General features: G+C 43.9%; 1 pseudogene; it reads left to right on the forward strand.

The window, feature by feature from the left end:
• The window catches only part of LOC130113084 (phosphorylase b kinase regulatory subunit alpha, skeletal muscle isoform-like), an 80,415-nt pseudogene that overhangs the window by 15,572 nt on the left and 46,762 nt on the right, over window positions 1-18,081 (forward strand).

The following is an 18,081-nucleotide window of genomic DNA, read 5'->3' on the forward strand; positions in this document are numbered from 1 at the left end:
CTGTCTGTCTGTCTGTCTGTCTGTCTGCCTGCCTGTCTGTCTGCCTGTCTGTCTGTGTGCCCATCTGTCTGTCTGCCTGTCTGTCTGTCTGCCTGTCTATCTGCCTGTCTGCCCGTCTGTCTGTCTGCCTGTCTGTCTGTCTGTGTGTCTGTCTGTCTGTCTGCCTGTCTATCTGCCCATCTGCCCATCTGTCTGTCTGCCTGCCCATCTGTCTGTGTGTCTGATCAGGGGCGGTACGGATGCTGTCGCTTCTTAAGGGACGGACACAGGACTCCCATGGAGGTAAAACCATCACACTTGTTTGTTCCTCTTGAACCTCTGACACACAGAAGGCCACAGGAATCACACGTGTGTGAAAAAAGTTACACCTGTGGCTTCACATCAGTGTAACACCACAGTCCTGCACTGAATCACGCTTCTGTCTAAACACGAAACCGCCTGCATTTCCTGTTAGGGCGCTCACATAGTCTGTGAGCACCGCCGGGCCACGACACTGTGTGGACGGACCACACCTTCTCCTAGTCTTCATAGTCCCGTCGTTCCAGAACACCCAGGACCTACATGTCCCACAATCCCTGTTGTCCTTTTCCCCGGAAGTGACAGCCTGTAAACAACACGGCGCTGTCCACACATGAGGAAGAAGAGCTGCTCTGTTGCCAGGCGGTGTTGGAAAGAAAAACCTCGTGGAGGTGGTCTCTTCGACCCCTTAACGAAGAGAGGGGCAGAGAGGGGCAGTTCAGCGAGGTGGTGAGGGATAGGAGGGATAGAGAGGGGCAGTTCAGCATGTTGAGGAGGGATAGGAGGGATAGAGAGGGGCAGTTCAGTGTGGTGGTGAGGGATAGGAGGGATAGAGAGGGGCAGTTCAGCTTGGTGGTGAGGGATAGGAAGGATAGAGAGGGGCAATTCAGCATGTTGGTGAAGGATAGAGAGGGGCAGTTCAGCATGTTGGGGAGGGATATGAGGGATAGAGAGGGGCAGTTCAGCATGTTGAGGAGGGATAGGAGGGATAGAGAGGGGCAGTTCAGCATGTTGAGGAGGGATAGGAGGGATAGAGAGGGGCAGTTCGGCATGTTGAGGAGGGATAGGAGGGATATAGAGGGGCAGTTCGGCATGTTGAGGAGGGATAGGAGGGATAGAGAGGGGCAGTTCAGTGTGGTGGTGAGGGATAGGAGGGATATAGAGGGGCAGTTCGGCATGTTGAGGAGGGATAGGAGGGATAGAGAGGGGCAGTTCAGCATGTTGGGGAGGGATAGGAGGGATAGAGAGGGGCAGTTCAGCATGTTGGGGAGGGATAGGAGGGATAGAGTCATGGCAGGAAATTTCAGGTTAGGTTAAATTAGGTTAAATTAGATTAAGTGAGGTTAAATTAGATTAAATTAGGTTAAATTAGTTTAAATTAGATTAAGTTAGGTTAAATTAGGTTAAATTAGATTAAGTTAGGTTAAATTAGTTTAAATTAGATTAAGTTACGTTAAATTAGTTTAAATTAGATTAAGTTAGGTTGAATTAGGTTAAATTAGTTTCAATTAGATTAAGTTAGGTTAAACTAGCTTAAATTAGGTTAAATTAGATTAAGTTAGGTTAAATTATTTTAAATTAGATTAAGTTGGTTAAATTAGTTTACATTAGATTAAGTTAGGTTAAATTAGATTAATTTAGGTTAAATTAGATTAAGTTAGGTTAAATTAGTTTAAATTAGATTAAGTTATGTTAAATTAGTTTAAATTAGATTAAGTTAGGTTAAATTAGTTTAAGTTAGGTTAAATTATATTATGTTAGGTTAAATTAGTTTAAATTAGATTAAGTTAAATTAAATTAGCTTAAATTAGATTAAGTTAGGTTAAATTAGATTAAGTTAGGTTAAATTTGGTTAAGTTAGATTAAGTTAGGTTAAGTTAAATTGGGTTAAGTTAGATTAAGTTAGGTTAAATTAGATTAAGTTAGGTTAAATTAGATTAAATTAGGTTAAATTAGATTAAATTAGGTTAAATTAGATTAAGTTAGGTTAAATTAGATTAAGTTAGGTTGAATTAGGTTAAACTAGATTAAGTTAGGTTAAATTAGGTTAAATTAAATTGGGTTAAGTTAAATTAAGTTAGGTTAAATTAGGTTAAATTAAGTTAAGTTAAAGTTAGGTTAAATTAGATTGTTGGGTTTAATTAGGTTTAATTAGGTTAAGTTAGATTAAGTTAGGTTAAATTAGATTAAGTTAGGTTAAGTTAGATTAAGTTAGGTTAAATTAGGTTAAATTAGATTAAATTAGGTTAAATTAGGTTAAATTAGGTTAAACTAGATTAAGTTAGGTTAAATGAGGTCAAATTAAGTTGGGTTAAATTAGATTAAGTTAGGTTAAATTAAGTTAAGTTAGTTCAAGTTAGGTTAAATTAGATTAAGTTAGGTTAAGTTAGGTTAAATTAGATTAAATTAGGTTAACTTAGATTAAGTTAGGTTAAGTTAGATTAAGTTAGGTTAAATTAGATTAAGTTAGATTAAGTTAGGTTAAATTAGGTTAAATTAGATGAAGTTAGGTTAAATTAGATTAAATTAGGTTAAGTTAGATTAAGTTAGACTAAAGAAGAACTCAAAGAAGTGTTGCGTGAGAGACAGGAGAGGAAAGGGGCCCACAGAGACTGCTTATGTAGAGGGCCCAGAATTTTGTGCTACACCCCTGCTCATCACTGTAATATAAAGACTAGCCTTGTTGCAAAAACCACCCAAGTCCAGTCCAAGTCTTTAAGGTGTTGAGTCCGAGTCAAGACCAACAGGACTAGAACTTGATTAAGACTGGCACCAGAAGGTCACAAGTCCGGTGAAAGAGCAGGACTGACTCTGGTTGTGTGCCGTCATAGTAAAAGTCACTATTTTATTACGTTTCCCTCCGCCAAGGAAGAGCTTTCTCAGAAGACCACCGTCAGTCTCAAGACACACGTTACTGATGACGGAAGAAACACTCAGGTAGCTTGAACCTTAGTGACCACCACAGTGGAGGTTTGATGTTCATTTATCTGAGACCAAGTCAAGTCCAATTTATTATGCTGTAAAGTCTGAGATGAGGCTGAGACCTTCAGAATGTGGACTTTAGACTAAGTCCAGACTGGAGCACTACCAGCACTAATGAGCAGTAGTCCATCCATCCATCCATCCATGATCTTAACCACTTCTCCTGCTCTCAGGGTGGCGGGGATGCTGGAGCCTATCCCAGCAGTCATTGGGCGGCAGGCGGGGAGACACCCTGGACAGGCCGCCAGGCCATCACAGTAGTATTGTGGTACTGTTGGTACTGTTGAAGATGGCTGCCGTGCGTCTAGCTCAGCCTGAGATTAGCATTGGTTAAATCTGCTTTGTCTGTCCTCAGCTAGGACAGGTGGACACGGCTGGACATTAGATCACCACGGATTCAGACTTCACATCTTACTTATATTACATCTTGCTTGCATACATTTACACATATATACATATCTGGGTATTTCTTGTTTTTAAGTACGTACATGCTGTGTGTGTGTGTGTGTGTGTGTGTGTGTGTGTGTGTGTGTGTGTGTGTGTGGACAGGACCCTAGTCGTCTGCACTACGAGGCATCAGAACTGAAGTTGTTTGAGAACGTGGAGTGTGAGTGGCCGCTGTTCTGGACCTACCTGCTGCTGGACGGCATCTTCACCAACTGCCCTGAACAGGTTACACCTCCCCCTCTCTCTCTCTCTCTCTCTCTCTCTCTCTCTCTCTCTCTCTCTCTCTCTCTCTCTCTCTCTCTCTCTCTCTCTCTCTCTCTCTCTCTCTCTCTCTCTCTCTCTCTCTCTCTCTCTCTCTCTCTCTCTCTCTCTCTCTCTCTCTCTCCACCTCTCTCTCTCTCTCCACCTCCCTCTCTCTCTCCACCTCCCTCTCTCTCTCCACCTCTCTCTCTCTCTCTCTCTCTCTCTCCACCTCTCTCTCTCTCTCTCTCTCTCTCCACCTCCCTCTCTCTCTCCACCTCTCTCTCTCTCTCTCTCTCTCCACCTCTCTCTCTCTCTCTCCCTCTCTCTCTCTCTCTCTCTCTGTGTGTGTGTGTGTGTGTGCAGAAGTGGAATGGAATGAATTACAAGTAGTGTCATTACAACACCTGAGAACACTATTCTTGGTAAAAGTACTTGGGAGTATAATGAAATACTTTGAATTGCTTCATAATGAAGTACATGAGAGTGTTTTTATTTGCATAACATTCCAGAGTCGGACAAGTCTAGATGCAGCATTAGTGGGAGTAAGTGTGAAGCGTGTGCAGGCTTGTGTAGGTATAGTGAAGGTATTGGTTCATGCAGTGTGTTGGTCCATGGTGTGTGTGTGTGTGTGTGTGTGTGTGTGTGATGATACTCAGCTGCTGCAGGTTTTTGGTTTGGACACATGGAAAGAACCAAAGTAACTCACCAAGTAATTACTCCAATAGTCTTTCACTGAGAAACTGCAGAGGTTTTCCTCATCAGTACTTGTACTCTAGTAAATGGTCAGTACAGTATCAGTGCAGTATCAGTATATCAATACAGTATATCAATACAGTATCAGTGCAGTATCAATACAGGGTCGGTACAGTATCAGTGCAGTATCAGTACAGTACATTGTCGGTACAGTATCAGTGCAGTATCAGTACAGTACATGGTCAGTGCCGTATCAGTACAGTGCAGTATCAGTGCCGTATCAGTACAGTACATAGTCAGTACCGTATCAGTACAGTACAGTATCAGTGCAGTATCAGTGCAGTACATGGTCAGTGCAGTATCAGTATAGTACAGTATCAGTGCAGTATCAGTACAGTACAGTATCAGTGTAGTATCAGTGCAGTACATGGTCAGTACCGTATCAGTACAGTGCAGTATCAGTGCAGTATCAGTACAGTACATGGTCAGTGCAGTATCAGTACAGTACATGGTCAGTACCGTATCAGTACAGTACAGTATCAGTGCAGTATCAGTGCAGTACATGGTCAGTGCAGTATCAGTACAGTACAGTATCAGTGCAGTATCAGTACAGTACAGTATCAGTGCAGTATCAGTGCAGTACATGGTCAGTACCGTATCAGTACAGTACAGTATCAGTGCAGTATCAGTACAGTACAGTATCAGTGCAGTATCAGTACAGTACATGGTCAGTGCAGTATCAGTACAGTACAGTATCAGTGCAGTATCAGTACAGTACATGGTAAGTGCAGTATCAGTACAGTACAGTATCAGTGCAGTATCAGTACAGCACCGTATCAGTGCAGTATCAGTACAGTACATGGTCAGTGCCGTATCAGTACAGTACATGGTCAGTGCAGTATCAGTACAGTACATGGTCAGTGCCGTATCAGTATCAGTGCAGTATCAGTACAGTACAGTATCAGTGCAGTATCAGTACAGTACAGTATCAGTGCAGTATCAGTACAGTACATGGTCAGTACAGTGCAGTATCAGTACAGTACATGGTCAGTGCAGTATCAGTACAGTACATGCTCTGTGTTCAGGTGCAGGAGTACAGAGAAGCTCTGGAGGCCGTGATGATCAAACAGAACGGCCTGCTGCTCATCCCCGAACTCTACAGCGTTCCTGCAGACAAAGTATTTACCTGTCTGTCTATCTGTCTCTCTAGCTGTCTGTCTCTATCGGTCTGTGTCTGTCTGTCTCTCTGTCTGTCTCTGTCTGCCTGACTATCTCTCTCTCTAACTGTCTGCATATCTGTCTGTGTCTGTCTGTCTGTCTCTCTGTCTATCTGTTTGTCTGTCTGACTGTCTCTATCTGTCTGTTTGTCTCTCTAGCTGTCTGCCTGACTGTCTCTCTAGCTGTCTGTCTCTATCTGTCTGCCTGACTGTCTCTCTAGCTGCCTGTCTCTATCTGTCTGTCTGTCTGTCTGTCTGTCTGTCTGTCTGTCTGTCTGTTTCTGTCTCTCTGAGTTCAGTTTCAGTGTGTTTTAACTAGCTTGATTTGAGTTTAATCAGCCTGTATTGCAAAAGCATTCAGAAATCATTCGTTTAAAAATAAAACATGAAAACTTTAGTGAAATCAGCTTCATGATATAATAACATTTGAATAATGGAAGAAAAAAATAAATCAAATAAACAAATTAGCGTATTTCCTTCAGGGATGAAAGAACACCAGGGACGATGTGACAACTGTTTTTCAAAGACCACATTAAATGAAAAAAGTTTTTCCTCCATTTCACCTCCTCCTTCTGCACCAAGCTGTATGTACCGGTCACCACAGGCTTCCTTAGAAACGGCCGTGCGAGCATTGGAATGTCACTCATGTGGACCACGCCCCCTTGTTAAGTGCCACCTCATATGGACCACGCCCCCTTATGTCCCACCTCAACTTTAAGACAAACGTCCATAAGTCTGCTGCTAACAAAGGACAAAGACCCAAATCTCTGCAGCTCATACAAATCTCTTTCCTTCATAAATGTGGATGCTAAGATCCTTGCTAAGGCCTTGTCCCATCACGTGGAAAATATTCTCCCAAATGTTGTCTCAGATGAGCAAACCAGATTTATAAAGGGGCACCAGCTGTTCTATAATGTCCGTACCCTCTTGAATATCATCTATTCTAAAACTTCAACAGCAGCCCCTGAGTTAGTGATCTCAGTCAACGCTGAAAAAGCATTCGACAGGGCTGAATGGGATTGCCGGTTTACCGCATTAAGAAAATTTGGGCTGGGAAATTTATCTATTTCGTGGATGCGTCTCCTTTATATGTCCCCACAAGCTAGTATCACCAACAACGGTATTCAATCCACTATTTTCACCTTATCTCGAAGCACCTCCCAAGGTGTTCCCTTATCCCCCCTATTATTCACATTAGCAATAGAGCCCTTGTCAATCTGTGTGAGATCCTCTTCCACGTTCACTGGGATATCACGTTTGGGCATGGAATTTAAGCTTTCACTCTGTGCTGATGATTTGCTGTTGTATGTCTCAAATCCAAACCACTCTATACCAGCAATAGTCTCCGGTTTTCAGAGATTTGGATCAGTTTCAGGCTACAAAGTAAATATCTCAAAGAGTGAATGCTATCCTACTAATGCTTTGACAATCCAATCCAATTAGTCTGATATTCCTTTCGAATTGGGTCCCTCTGGCTTGAAGTATCTGGGGATAAATGTAACCAGGAAACTGACCTCACTTTTCAGCTAATTTCTGTCCTTTGGTGTCTAGAATTATATCTGTCCTTCAAAGATGGGATAGTTTACCTCTGTCTTTGGTTGGTAGAATTAACACAGTTAAAATGAATATTTTGCCCACATTTTTATTTCTGTTCCCCCTATTTCTGCCGAAACTTTTTTTTAACAATCGATCAAGCCATTTCTGGCTTTTTATTGTGTGGACAGGCACCCAGAATCAGTGGCCCAGGGACACCATGTCCTTTCTTAAGCTAGAGAAGATCACATACACTGTGAGAGGTAACTCTGATAACTTCTGTGGCAGATGGTAACCCTTTTTGATGTTTTTTTTTAAAAACTTTTCAATCTCTGTCTCCTAATTAATGCCCCCCTCCCCTCCCTTTTTTCTGTTCTTTTTCGCTTTTTTTATGGTTGTTGTGGTTGGGTTGATTCAATTGATTTTCTTGCTTCAAAAATGTGTTCTTGTTTGTTTTTGTTTTTGTTGATACTACAAAAATCTTTTAATAAAAATGTTTTTTTAAAAAGTGACTCTCTGCATCCAAAATAATCCAAGGTCCCCAGAAAGATGTTGTCCAAAACATAATACACTATCTATAAAATTAATGATAAAAGAATACAATGCTCCGAAGATCAAAAACTTAAATGAAATTAGGATTGCAACAATAAATTTAGGATTGTCTTACACAAAGCAGGAGCAGTTTCTGTGGCCGCCTTGACTTGAGGATTTGAAGTCAAAGACACTCTTCCTGCTCCGGCCACACCTCCAGCTACCATCACCCGCCCTTATCTCCAAATGGCACATCCATTCCAGCCACTAGATGGAGTTGACTCAAACACAAAAGGATAGACTCTACAAACCCAAATATAATCACCTTGGCTCCCACACTTATTATCATTATTATTCAATCTTTGCGAATCATAGTATCGTGAAACAAAACAACACTTTATGTGAACAAATGAGCACTTGAATTTTGAATAACAATGAATAGCAGTTACACAGGTAAATGGTTTATGTACAAAATGTCTCCTGGTGTATTTCTGTCACGAGGATGGGCAGTTTATCTGTAATGGGGGGGTCATGAGTGTATTGACATGTGTTCTCCTGGATATGTGTGTATTTCTATTTGTCTCCATGCAGGTGGAGGAGGAGTATGCGGCCCCCCACTCAGTGGAGCGTGTTGCCCAGGGGAAGTGTCCTCTCATGTGGGGACAGTCTCTCTACATCCTGGGGAACCTGCTGGCTGATGTACGCCTCCACAAGTTTGCTGATGAAATACTGAGCAATCCCACGACACTTTTTAGTTTCCTTCTTGCTCCTTAAAGTTGGATCTTAATTCTATGTTCAGGCATTAGGTGATGTATGTAAGACATTGTGAAATGAAAATTGAATTTTTTTTTAACCTTGTTTGCTCATTCGTCCAGTTGTATTATGTACCTATTCAAAAATACTTGAGCGCACAGTCTTTAACCAAGTGTCTGAATTCCTTTCTGAGAATGACCTGTATGCCCCAAATCAGTCTGGCTTTAAGCAGGGGCACTGTACTCAGAATCAGAATCAGAATACTTTCTTCATCCCTGAGGGGAAATTGGGTATGTTCAAGAGACTGCACTCCTGTCGGTAATGGACTCACTGTGTTGAGCTAGAGCTGCTGATTGGTCCTCAGCTCTGTTGTTGCTAGACCTTTCAGCTGCCTTTGACATGGTTAACCATCAAATCCTCCTCTCCACAATCACTGAGCTTGTTCTCACAAACTGCCCTCCTCTGGTTCATGTCCTAGCTCGCAGATATTTTAAAGTATCTTGGAGAGAAGTGTCTAAACAGCACAGCTTATCCACAGGGGTTCCTCAAGGGTCAGTGCTTGGTCCCCTTCTCTTCTCAGTATACACCACCTCATTTGGTGCAATCATCCGCTCCCATGGTTTCTCATACCATTGTTATGCTGCTGATACCCAGCTCTTCCTATCGTTCCCACCGGAAGACCACACAGTCTCAGCTCAGATCTTGCTGCCTTCTTCCTCATCTGGCTGCTATTCAATTCAATTCAATTCAATTCAGTTCAACTCAATTCAATTTATTGTCATTAAAATCAATGTGCAGGCACATGTTAAAAATTAAATGAGGGCTGTGGCTTCGCCAAACAGTGCAAGACAGACATACACAAGCACAGCAAACACAGTATAAGATATACACACATGAAGACCAAAAGTGAAAAATAAGTTAAAAAAGAGCACGAGTACAAAAATATTTAAAAATATCCACAGACATTCAGTGGGTAGCCAGGTTCAGGTGGGCAACAGCTTGGGGAAAGAAGCTGTTTTTGAGCCTGGTAGTGGGGGCTCTGAGGCTCCTGTAGCGCCTCCCAGAGTGCAGGGGGGAGAACAGTCCATGGTTGGGGTAGGTGGAACTCTGCTGATGCTCAGACCCCTTCAAAAGCAGCGTTTGTGATGAATGTCTTTTATAGCTGGGAGCTGGGTACCGGTGATATGCTGGGCCAACTTGACGACCCGCTGCAGAGCTTTCTGGTCTACTGAGGTGCAGTTGTCGTACCACACTGAGATGCAGATGGTCAGGATGCTCTCTATGGTGCAGAGGTAGAAGTTGGTGAGAATTTTCAGGGATAGACGGGCGCTCCTCAGCCTCCTCAGGAAATGCAGGCGTTGTTGGGTCTTTTTCACAAGGGCCTGGGTGTTTGATGTCCAGGAGAGTTCCTTGTTGATGTGGACTCCAAGGAATTTAGCTGGAGACATGCTCCACTTCCACCCCATTGACGTGTATGAGGGAGTGGCTGCAGCTTCTAGACCTCCTGAAGTCCACAATCACCTCCTTCGTCTTCTGCACATTAAGGACAAGATTGTTGGTAGTACACCATGATGTGAGGTGCTGAATCTCGTCCCTGTAGGCCATCTCGTCATTGTTGGTGATACGGCCAATGACTGTGGTGTCATCTGCAAACTTAACTATAACATTTGAAGGATGAGTTGGCAGGCAGTTATGGGTAAAGAGGGAGAAAAGGAGGGGGCTCAGAACACAGCCTTGAGGGGCACCTGTGCTGAGGATCAGGATGGAGGAGGTGTGGTCACCTAACCTAACCGACTGAGGTCTGTTGGTCAGGAAGTCCAGGGTCTAGTTACAGAGGGAGAGGTTGAGACCAAGGGAGAGGAGTTTGGTGGTTGGTTTGACGGGGATGATAGTGTTGAAGGCAGAGCTGTAATCTGTGAACAGCATCCGGATGTATGTGTTGTTAAGTTCAATGTGGATCAGAGCAAAGTGCAGGGCAGTGGCAATGGCATCCTCCATAGACCTTTTGGGATGTAGGCGAACTGATGTGGGTCGAATGTGGGGGTGATAGGTTTTTTGATGTGAGCCAGAACCAGTCTCTTGAAGCACTTCATGGCAATGGGGGTGAGAGCTATGATAAAGATGAAAACACTATGCATCCTATCATGTTTCCTGGTAAAGTCCTACCAGACACCACCCATCCACATCACACACTGCTACGGTCTGCAGGGTCTGGATATGTGTGGATAAGTTATTGCCTTAAATACATCAGAGATAGAAAGTATTAGGGCATTTATTTAGATGTAAATCTTTAGGATTGTACCTTTAAGGGTTGAGGTGTCTTTGGTTGTGAGACAGAAAACCGTCTCTGATGCTCGTCATGAGTTAGAGCCTAAAAAAACCTTCCCACTCAGCGGATTTTATTTTGTGTCTCTGCCCAGAGTGGAAGTGGGAAGTCTGTGAACACAGAAAGGTGTTGTTCTGATGAATCGGATGTTTGAATGTTTCAGGGACTTGTGGCTCCGGGAGAGGTCGACCCCCTCAACAGGAGACTGTCAACCGACCCTAAACCAGACATGGTCGTCCAAGGTGAGAGAGAGATTTGTTCGCCAAAACAGCTTTGCATTAAACACTGATCATTCTTAAATATTTATCATTAACAATGGTTATCATTACACAGACAGACAAAAGACAGATAGACAGAAGAAGAGATAGAAGGAGAAAGAGAGGACACTGGAGAAATAATATAAAATAATATAACATAAATAATATAAAATACATGGTTGTGTATGTGTACATTTTCATTTATTACATATGTAGATAACTTGTTATGAAAATCATCAGTATAGTTTTTATAATCCTTGACAACATCTACAGTACTATGTCTGCTGTATCTCTGAAGGCTTCTGTAGGAGTTCTTACATAAGAAACATCTACAGTACTATGTCTGCTGTATCTCTGAAGGCTTCTGTAGGAGTTCTTACATAAGAAACATCTACGGTACTATGTCTGCTGTATCTCTGAAGGTTTCTGTAGGAGTTCTTACATAAAAAACATCAACAGTACTATGTCTGCTGTATCTCTGAAGGCTTCTGTAGGAGTTCTTACATAAGAAACATCTACAGTACTATTTTTGCTTTATCTCTGAAGGCTTCTGTAGGAGTTCTTACATGAGAAACATCTACAGTACTATGTCTGCTGTATCTCTGAAGGCTTCTGTAAGAGTTCTTAGATAAGAAACATCTACAGTATTATGTCTGCTGTATCTCTGAAGGCTTCTGTAGGAGTTCTTACATAAGAAACATCTACGGTACTATGTCTGCTGTATCTCTGAAGGTTTCTGTAGGAGTTCTTACATAAAAAACATCTACAGTACTATGTCTGCTGTATCTCTGAAGGCTTCTGTAGGAGTTCTTACATGAGAAACATCTACAGTACTATTTCTGCTGTATCTCTGAAGGCTTCTGTAGGAGTTCTTACATGAGAAACATCTACATTACTATGTCTGCTGTATCTCTGAAGGCTTCTGTAAGAGTTCTTAGATAAGAAACATCTACAGTATTATGTCTGCTGTATCTCTGAAGGCTTCTGTAAGAATTCTTAGATAAGAAACATCTACGGTACTATGTCTGCTGTATCTCTGAAGGCTTCTGTAGGAGTTCTTAAGAAACATCTACAGTACTATGTCTGCTGTATCTCTGAAGGCTTCTGTAGGAGTTCTTAGATGAGAAACATCTACAGTACTATGTCTGCTGTATCTCTGAAGGCTTCTGTAGGAGTTCTTAAGAAACATCTACAGTACTATGTCTGCTGTATCTCTGAAGGCTTCTGTAGGAGTTCTTAGATGAGAAACATCTACAGTACTATGTCTGCTGTATCTCTGAAGGCTTCTGTAGGAGTTCTTACATAAGAAACATCTACGGTACTATGTCTGCTGTATCTTGAAGGCTTCTGTGAGAGTTCTTACATGAGAAACATCTACAGTACTATGTCTGCTGTATCTCTGAAGGCTTCTGTAAGAGTTCTTAGATGAGAAACATCTACAGTACTATGTCTGCTGTATCTCTGAAGGCTTCTGTAGGAGTTCTTACATAAAAAACAACGACAGAGGGACAATACATGAACCTGAACCTGGACTCTGCTGGTTCATCAGGGTGAAGTCAGTCATTTTTGGAGACATTTGACCTACAAGATAGTTTAGCAGATAAGACCCCACTGCACAGATCTGTGTGTGTGTGTGTGTGTGTGTGTGTGTGTGTGTGTGTGTGTGTGTGTGTGTGTGTATGTGTTGTGTATAGTGTCTATCTTGGCAGAAACAGAACACATCAAGCAGATACTCATTGGTCACGGCATCCAAGCAGAAACTATGGAGGATGCTCAACCTATCAGAGTCCAGCCTTCAAGAGTCCTGAGTCACATCTACGCCAGACTAGGTACACACACACACACACACACACACACACACACACACACACACACACACACATATACAAACAAGGAGACATTTACAGAAATCCCATACAGAATCTTCCGCAAGTACACACACTCATTTGTACTGAAAATTTATGTTGGAAGTCAAAATCCTTTTGCTTCATTCCCAAACCCTACAGTTACCCTCCCAAACCCTACAATTACCCCTAATGTTTAATGTCTTGATGCTCAATAATCCAGGTAAGGTCAACAGAAGGTTGAGTCAGTTCATCTGGACACAACGTTTATTTACAGAAACGTTTCATCATCATCTAAGTGACCTCTTCAGTCTCACCTGACTGCAGGTGTCCCCACCCTTATAAACAATACAGTGACTGCAGGTGTCCCCACCCTTATAAACAATACAGTGACTGCAGGTGTCCCCACCCTTATAAACAATACAGTGGCTGCAGGTGTCCCCACCCTTATAAACAATACAGTGACTGCAGGTGTCCCCACCCTTATAAACAATACAGTGACTGCAGGTGTCCCCACCCTTATAAACAACACAGTGACTGCAGGTGTCCCCACAACTTATAAACAATACAGTGACTGCAGGTGTCTCCACCCTTATAAACAATACAGTGACTGCAGGTGTCCCCACCCTTATAAACAATACAGTGACCTCGTCAGTCTCACGTGACTGCAGGTGTCCCCACCCTTATAAACAATACAGTGACCTCTTCAGTCTCACCTGACTGCAGGTGTCCCCACCCTTATAAACAATACAGTGACCTCTTCAGTCTCACCTGACTGCAGGTGTCCCCACCCTTATAAACAATACAGTGACCTCTTCAGTCTCACCTGACTGCAGGTGTCCCCACCCTTATAAACAATACAGTGACCTCTTCAGTCTCACCTGACTGCAGGTGTCCCCACCCTTATAAACAATACAGTGACTGCAGGTGTCCCCACCCTTATAAACAATACAGTGACCTCTTCAGTCTCACCTGACTGCAGGTGTCCCCACCCTTATAAACAATACAGTGACCTCTTCAGTCTCACCTGACTGCAGGTGTCCCCACCCTTATAAACAATACAGTGACTGCAGGTGTCCCCACCCTTATAAACAATACAGTGACCTCTTCAGTCTCACCTGACTGCAGGTGTCCCCACCCTTATAAACAATACAGTGACCTCTTCAGTCTCACCTGACTGCAGGTGTCCCCACCCTTATAAACAATACAGTGACCTCTTCAGTCTCACCTGACTGCAGGTGTCCCCACCCTTATATACAATACAGTGACTGCAGGTGTCCCCACCCTTATATACAATACAGTGACTGCAGGTGTCCCCACCCTTATAAACAATACAGTGACCTTGTCAGTCTCACCTGACTGCAGGTGTCCCCACCCTTATAAACAATACAGTGACCTCGTCAGTCTCACCTGACTGCAGGTGTCCCCACCCTTATAAACAATATAGTGACATAACGACCCAAACCAACGACCAGTTTCATATGCAAAGTACCATGACCATTAACTAGAGTTAAATTAGCCACGTGAACTATTCACAGAAGATTGGGGAATAGCTGCAATCCCAGTATTGCACAGGGCCTGACACACCATCGGACATGTCGGGCCGTTGGTGAGTGTCTGTGACCCTAATTTTTGTGGTGTGTCCCGCACTGTCGGCACTAGTCAAACCCCTGTCAGCTGCTTTTCGGACGATTCAGCATGTTGAATGGGCGGAGCCCATTGGTGAGAGAGATCACTCTGATTGGCTGTTCAGCTTAGCGAATCAGTACTAAGCTAGTGAATCAGGGCCGTTGGCTGTAGTCTTTGCGGTGTTCAAGTGCTACTTTTTGGCCCGGACGGCAGGTGACGTGAGGCAATGCAACAGTTTGCCTTCATCACCACTAGTCCGTTTGGTGTGTCTGGGCCCTAAGATACTGATCAGTATTGAAGGTTTGGCTATCATCATCCACCGGAGCACAAACTAGGAGTCATCAGGAAGCTGTACCACCGAGCTGACAACGTCCCCATCGACACAGCAGCTGGAGAAGGGGAGAAACCCCACATTAAACAGGTCCTGGTTAAGTGTGGTTATCCTAACTGGGCATTTGTCAAAGCCAGGAAGACCCCAAACAGTGCACCAGCCCATCGAAGAGAGGAGAAGGACACCAGCTGCCTAAGAGTAAACCAGTGGTGATTCTGTATGTGGTGGGAGTGTCGGAAATGTTGAAACATGTATTTTCCAAACACCGCATCTCAGTTGCTTTCAAACCCCAAAACACGCTGCACCAGAAGTTGGTCCACCCCAAGGATCAGGTCCCTCGGCACAAACAGAGCAATATAGTGTAGCTGTTAAGTACCAGGAGGACTGCCATGACTTGTACACTGGGGAAACTAAACAGACGCTGGCCAAGAGGATGACCCAACACAGGAGAGCTAACACGTCAGACCAGGACTCCACAGTCTACACCATCTACAGACCAGGACTCCACAGTCTACACCATCTACAGACCAGGACTCCACAGTCTACACCATCTACAGACCAAGACTCCACAGTCTACACCATCTACAGACCAGGACTCCACAGTCTACACCATCTACAGACCAGGACTGCACAGTCTACGCCATCTACAGTCCAGGACTCCACAGTCTACACCATCTACAGACCAGGACTCCACAGTCTACACCATCTACAGACCAGGACTCCACAGTCTACACCATCTACAGACCAGGACTCCACAGTCTACACCATCTACAGACCAGGACTCCACAGTCTACACCATCTACAGACCAGGACTCCACAGTCTACACCATCTACAGACCAGGACTCCACAGTCTACACCATCTACAGACCAGGACTCCACAGTCTACACCATCTACAGACCAGGACTCCACAGTCTACACCGTCTACAGACCAGGACTCCACAGTCTACACCATCTACAGACCAGGACTGCACACTCTACGCCATCTACAGGCCAGTGGCCACTCTTTCAAGGATGAGGATGTGCACATCCTTGATAGGGAGGAACACTGGTTTGAACGGGGAGTCAAAGAGGCCATCTATGTGAAGAGGGAATGACCATCCCTGAACCAGGGGGGGGCTAAGAGTACATCTGTCACCATCTTACAGTGCCGTGATTGCAGCTATGCCCCAATCCTGTGTGAATAGTACACGTGACCATTGTATATCTAGTTAATGGTCACACCCATATTTGCATATGAAACTGGGCATCAATTTGGGTTGTTATGCCACTGTATTGTTTTATAAGGGTGGGGACACCTGCAGTCAGTTGAGACTGAAGAGGTCACTTATGCCCCTTTTCCACTACATGGTACCAGCTCAACTCGACTGGACTCACAATGTCGTTTTCCATTACTGTAACAGTACCCCTCAGTGTAGCTGGTCTGCATTGATTTTGGTACCCGCTCCAGTTTTTTTGGAACCTCGACAAAGGTGGTACCAGAAAAGTGGTAACAGTTACCAAAAGGCCGGTACTTTCCAGTAATGGAAAATGAAAAAGTCGGGTGGAGTTGAGCCGGTACCATGTAGTGGAAAAGGGGCATTAGATGAGTGATGAAACGTTTCTCTTGAAACGTTGTGTCCAGATGAACTGACTCAACTTTCTGGTACCTAGCATTCAATGTTCTGACCTGGTTCCAGATCCCTGCATCACTATTCGCTACTTATTTTCACTCATCCCGCCCACTTTTCACACTATGAAGTGATTCAGAGGTCTGGTGTTTCCCCTGTCACAGCTTGTTCCCGACTGGGGAAACAGCTGAGCCAATCAGCATATGTGTAGGCAAGACTGAGGTTGTATAGCTAGTGACCTGTTTGTGTGTTCACCGTGTGTGTCTGTTCCTGGTTTTGTTTTTCGGCTGTTTTGTTTTGCTGGCTGGCTTGTATTTAAAATAACTAGCTTCTTCCACCCCGACCAATGTTCACTAACATGTTGCAGAAATCCCTCTGGAAGAGATACCCGGTCTCTGTGGGAGACCTGATCCGATGTACCCATGCTGTTTGTACATGGGTTTTATTCATGCGTTTACAATAGAACTCTTACATTTGTTATCACTGCCTTCAATTCACCAGCCAACTGTCTTTGCATTCACATGTTTTATCAGCGCTGACTGACATTCTTGGCTGGATGTGTCGGTCATTAGTGATGAGTTCAGGAAAATCAAATCGTCCCCTTAAAAAAGACGCACAGACACTGAGAATACAACTTCAAATCAAATTAGGGAGGAGTGAAGAAGTGGCCATTCAGTCTGAATATCAGTCAAAACCTTTTCCCTCACACTAACCCTGAACCCAACCATAACCCTGAACCCAACCACAACCCTGAACCCAACCATAACCCTAAACCCAACCACAACCCTGAACCCAACCATAACCCTGAACCCAACCATAACCCTGAACCCAACCACAACCCTGAACCCAACCACAACCCTGAACCCAACCACAACCCTGAACCCAACCATAACCCTAAACCCAACCACAACCCTGAACCCAACCATAACCCTGAACCCAACCATAAACCTGAACCAAAACCATAACCCTGAACCCAACCATAACCCTGAACCCAACCATAACCCTGAACCCAAACATAACCCTGAACCCAACCATAAACCTGAACCCAACCATAACCCTGAACCCAACCATAACCCTGAACCCAACCATAACACTGAACCCAACCACAACCCTGAACCCAACCACAACCCTGAACCCAACAATAACCCTAAACCCAACCACAACCCTGAACCCAACCACAACCCTGAACCCAACCATAACCCTGAACCCAACCATAACCCTGAACCCAACCACAACCCTAAACCCAAACATAACCCTGAACCCAACCATAACCGTAAACCCAACCACAACCCTGAACCCAACCATAACCCTGAAACCAACCATAACCGTGAACCCAACCATTACCCTGAACCCAACCATAACCCTGAACCCAACCATTACCCTGAACCCAACCATAACCCTAAACCCAAACATAACCCTGAACCCAACCATAACCCTGAACCCAACCATAACCGTAAACCCAACCATAACCCTAAACCCAAACATAACCCTGAACCCAACCATAACCCTGAACCCAACCATAACCGTAAACCCAACCACAACCCTGAACCCAACCATAACCCTGAAACCAACCATAACCCTGAACCCAACCATTACCCTGAACCCAACCATAACCCTGAACCCAACCATTACCCTGAACCCAACCATAACCCTAAACCCAAACATAAC

Source organism: Lampris incognitus, chromosome 5, assembly GCF_029633865.1.
Source record: "Lampris incognitus isolate fLamInc1 chromosome 5, fLamInc1.hap2, whole genome shotgun sequence".
NCBI classification, from domain to species: Eukaryota; Metazoa; Chordata; class Actinopteri; order Lampriformes; family Lampridae; genus Lampris; species Lampris incognitus.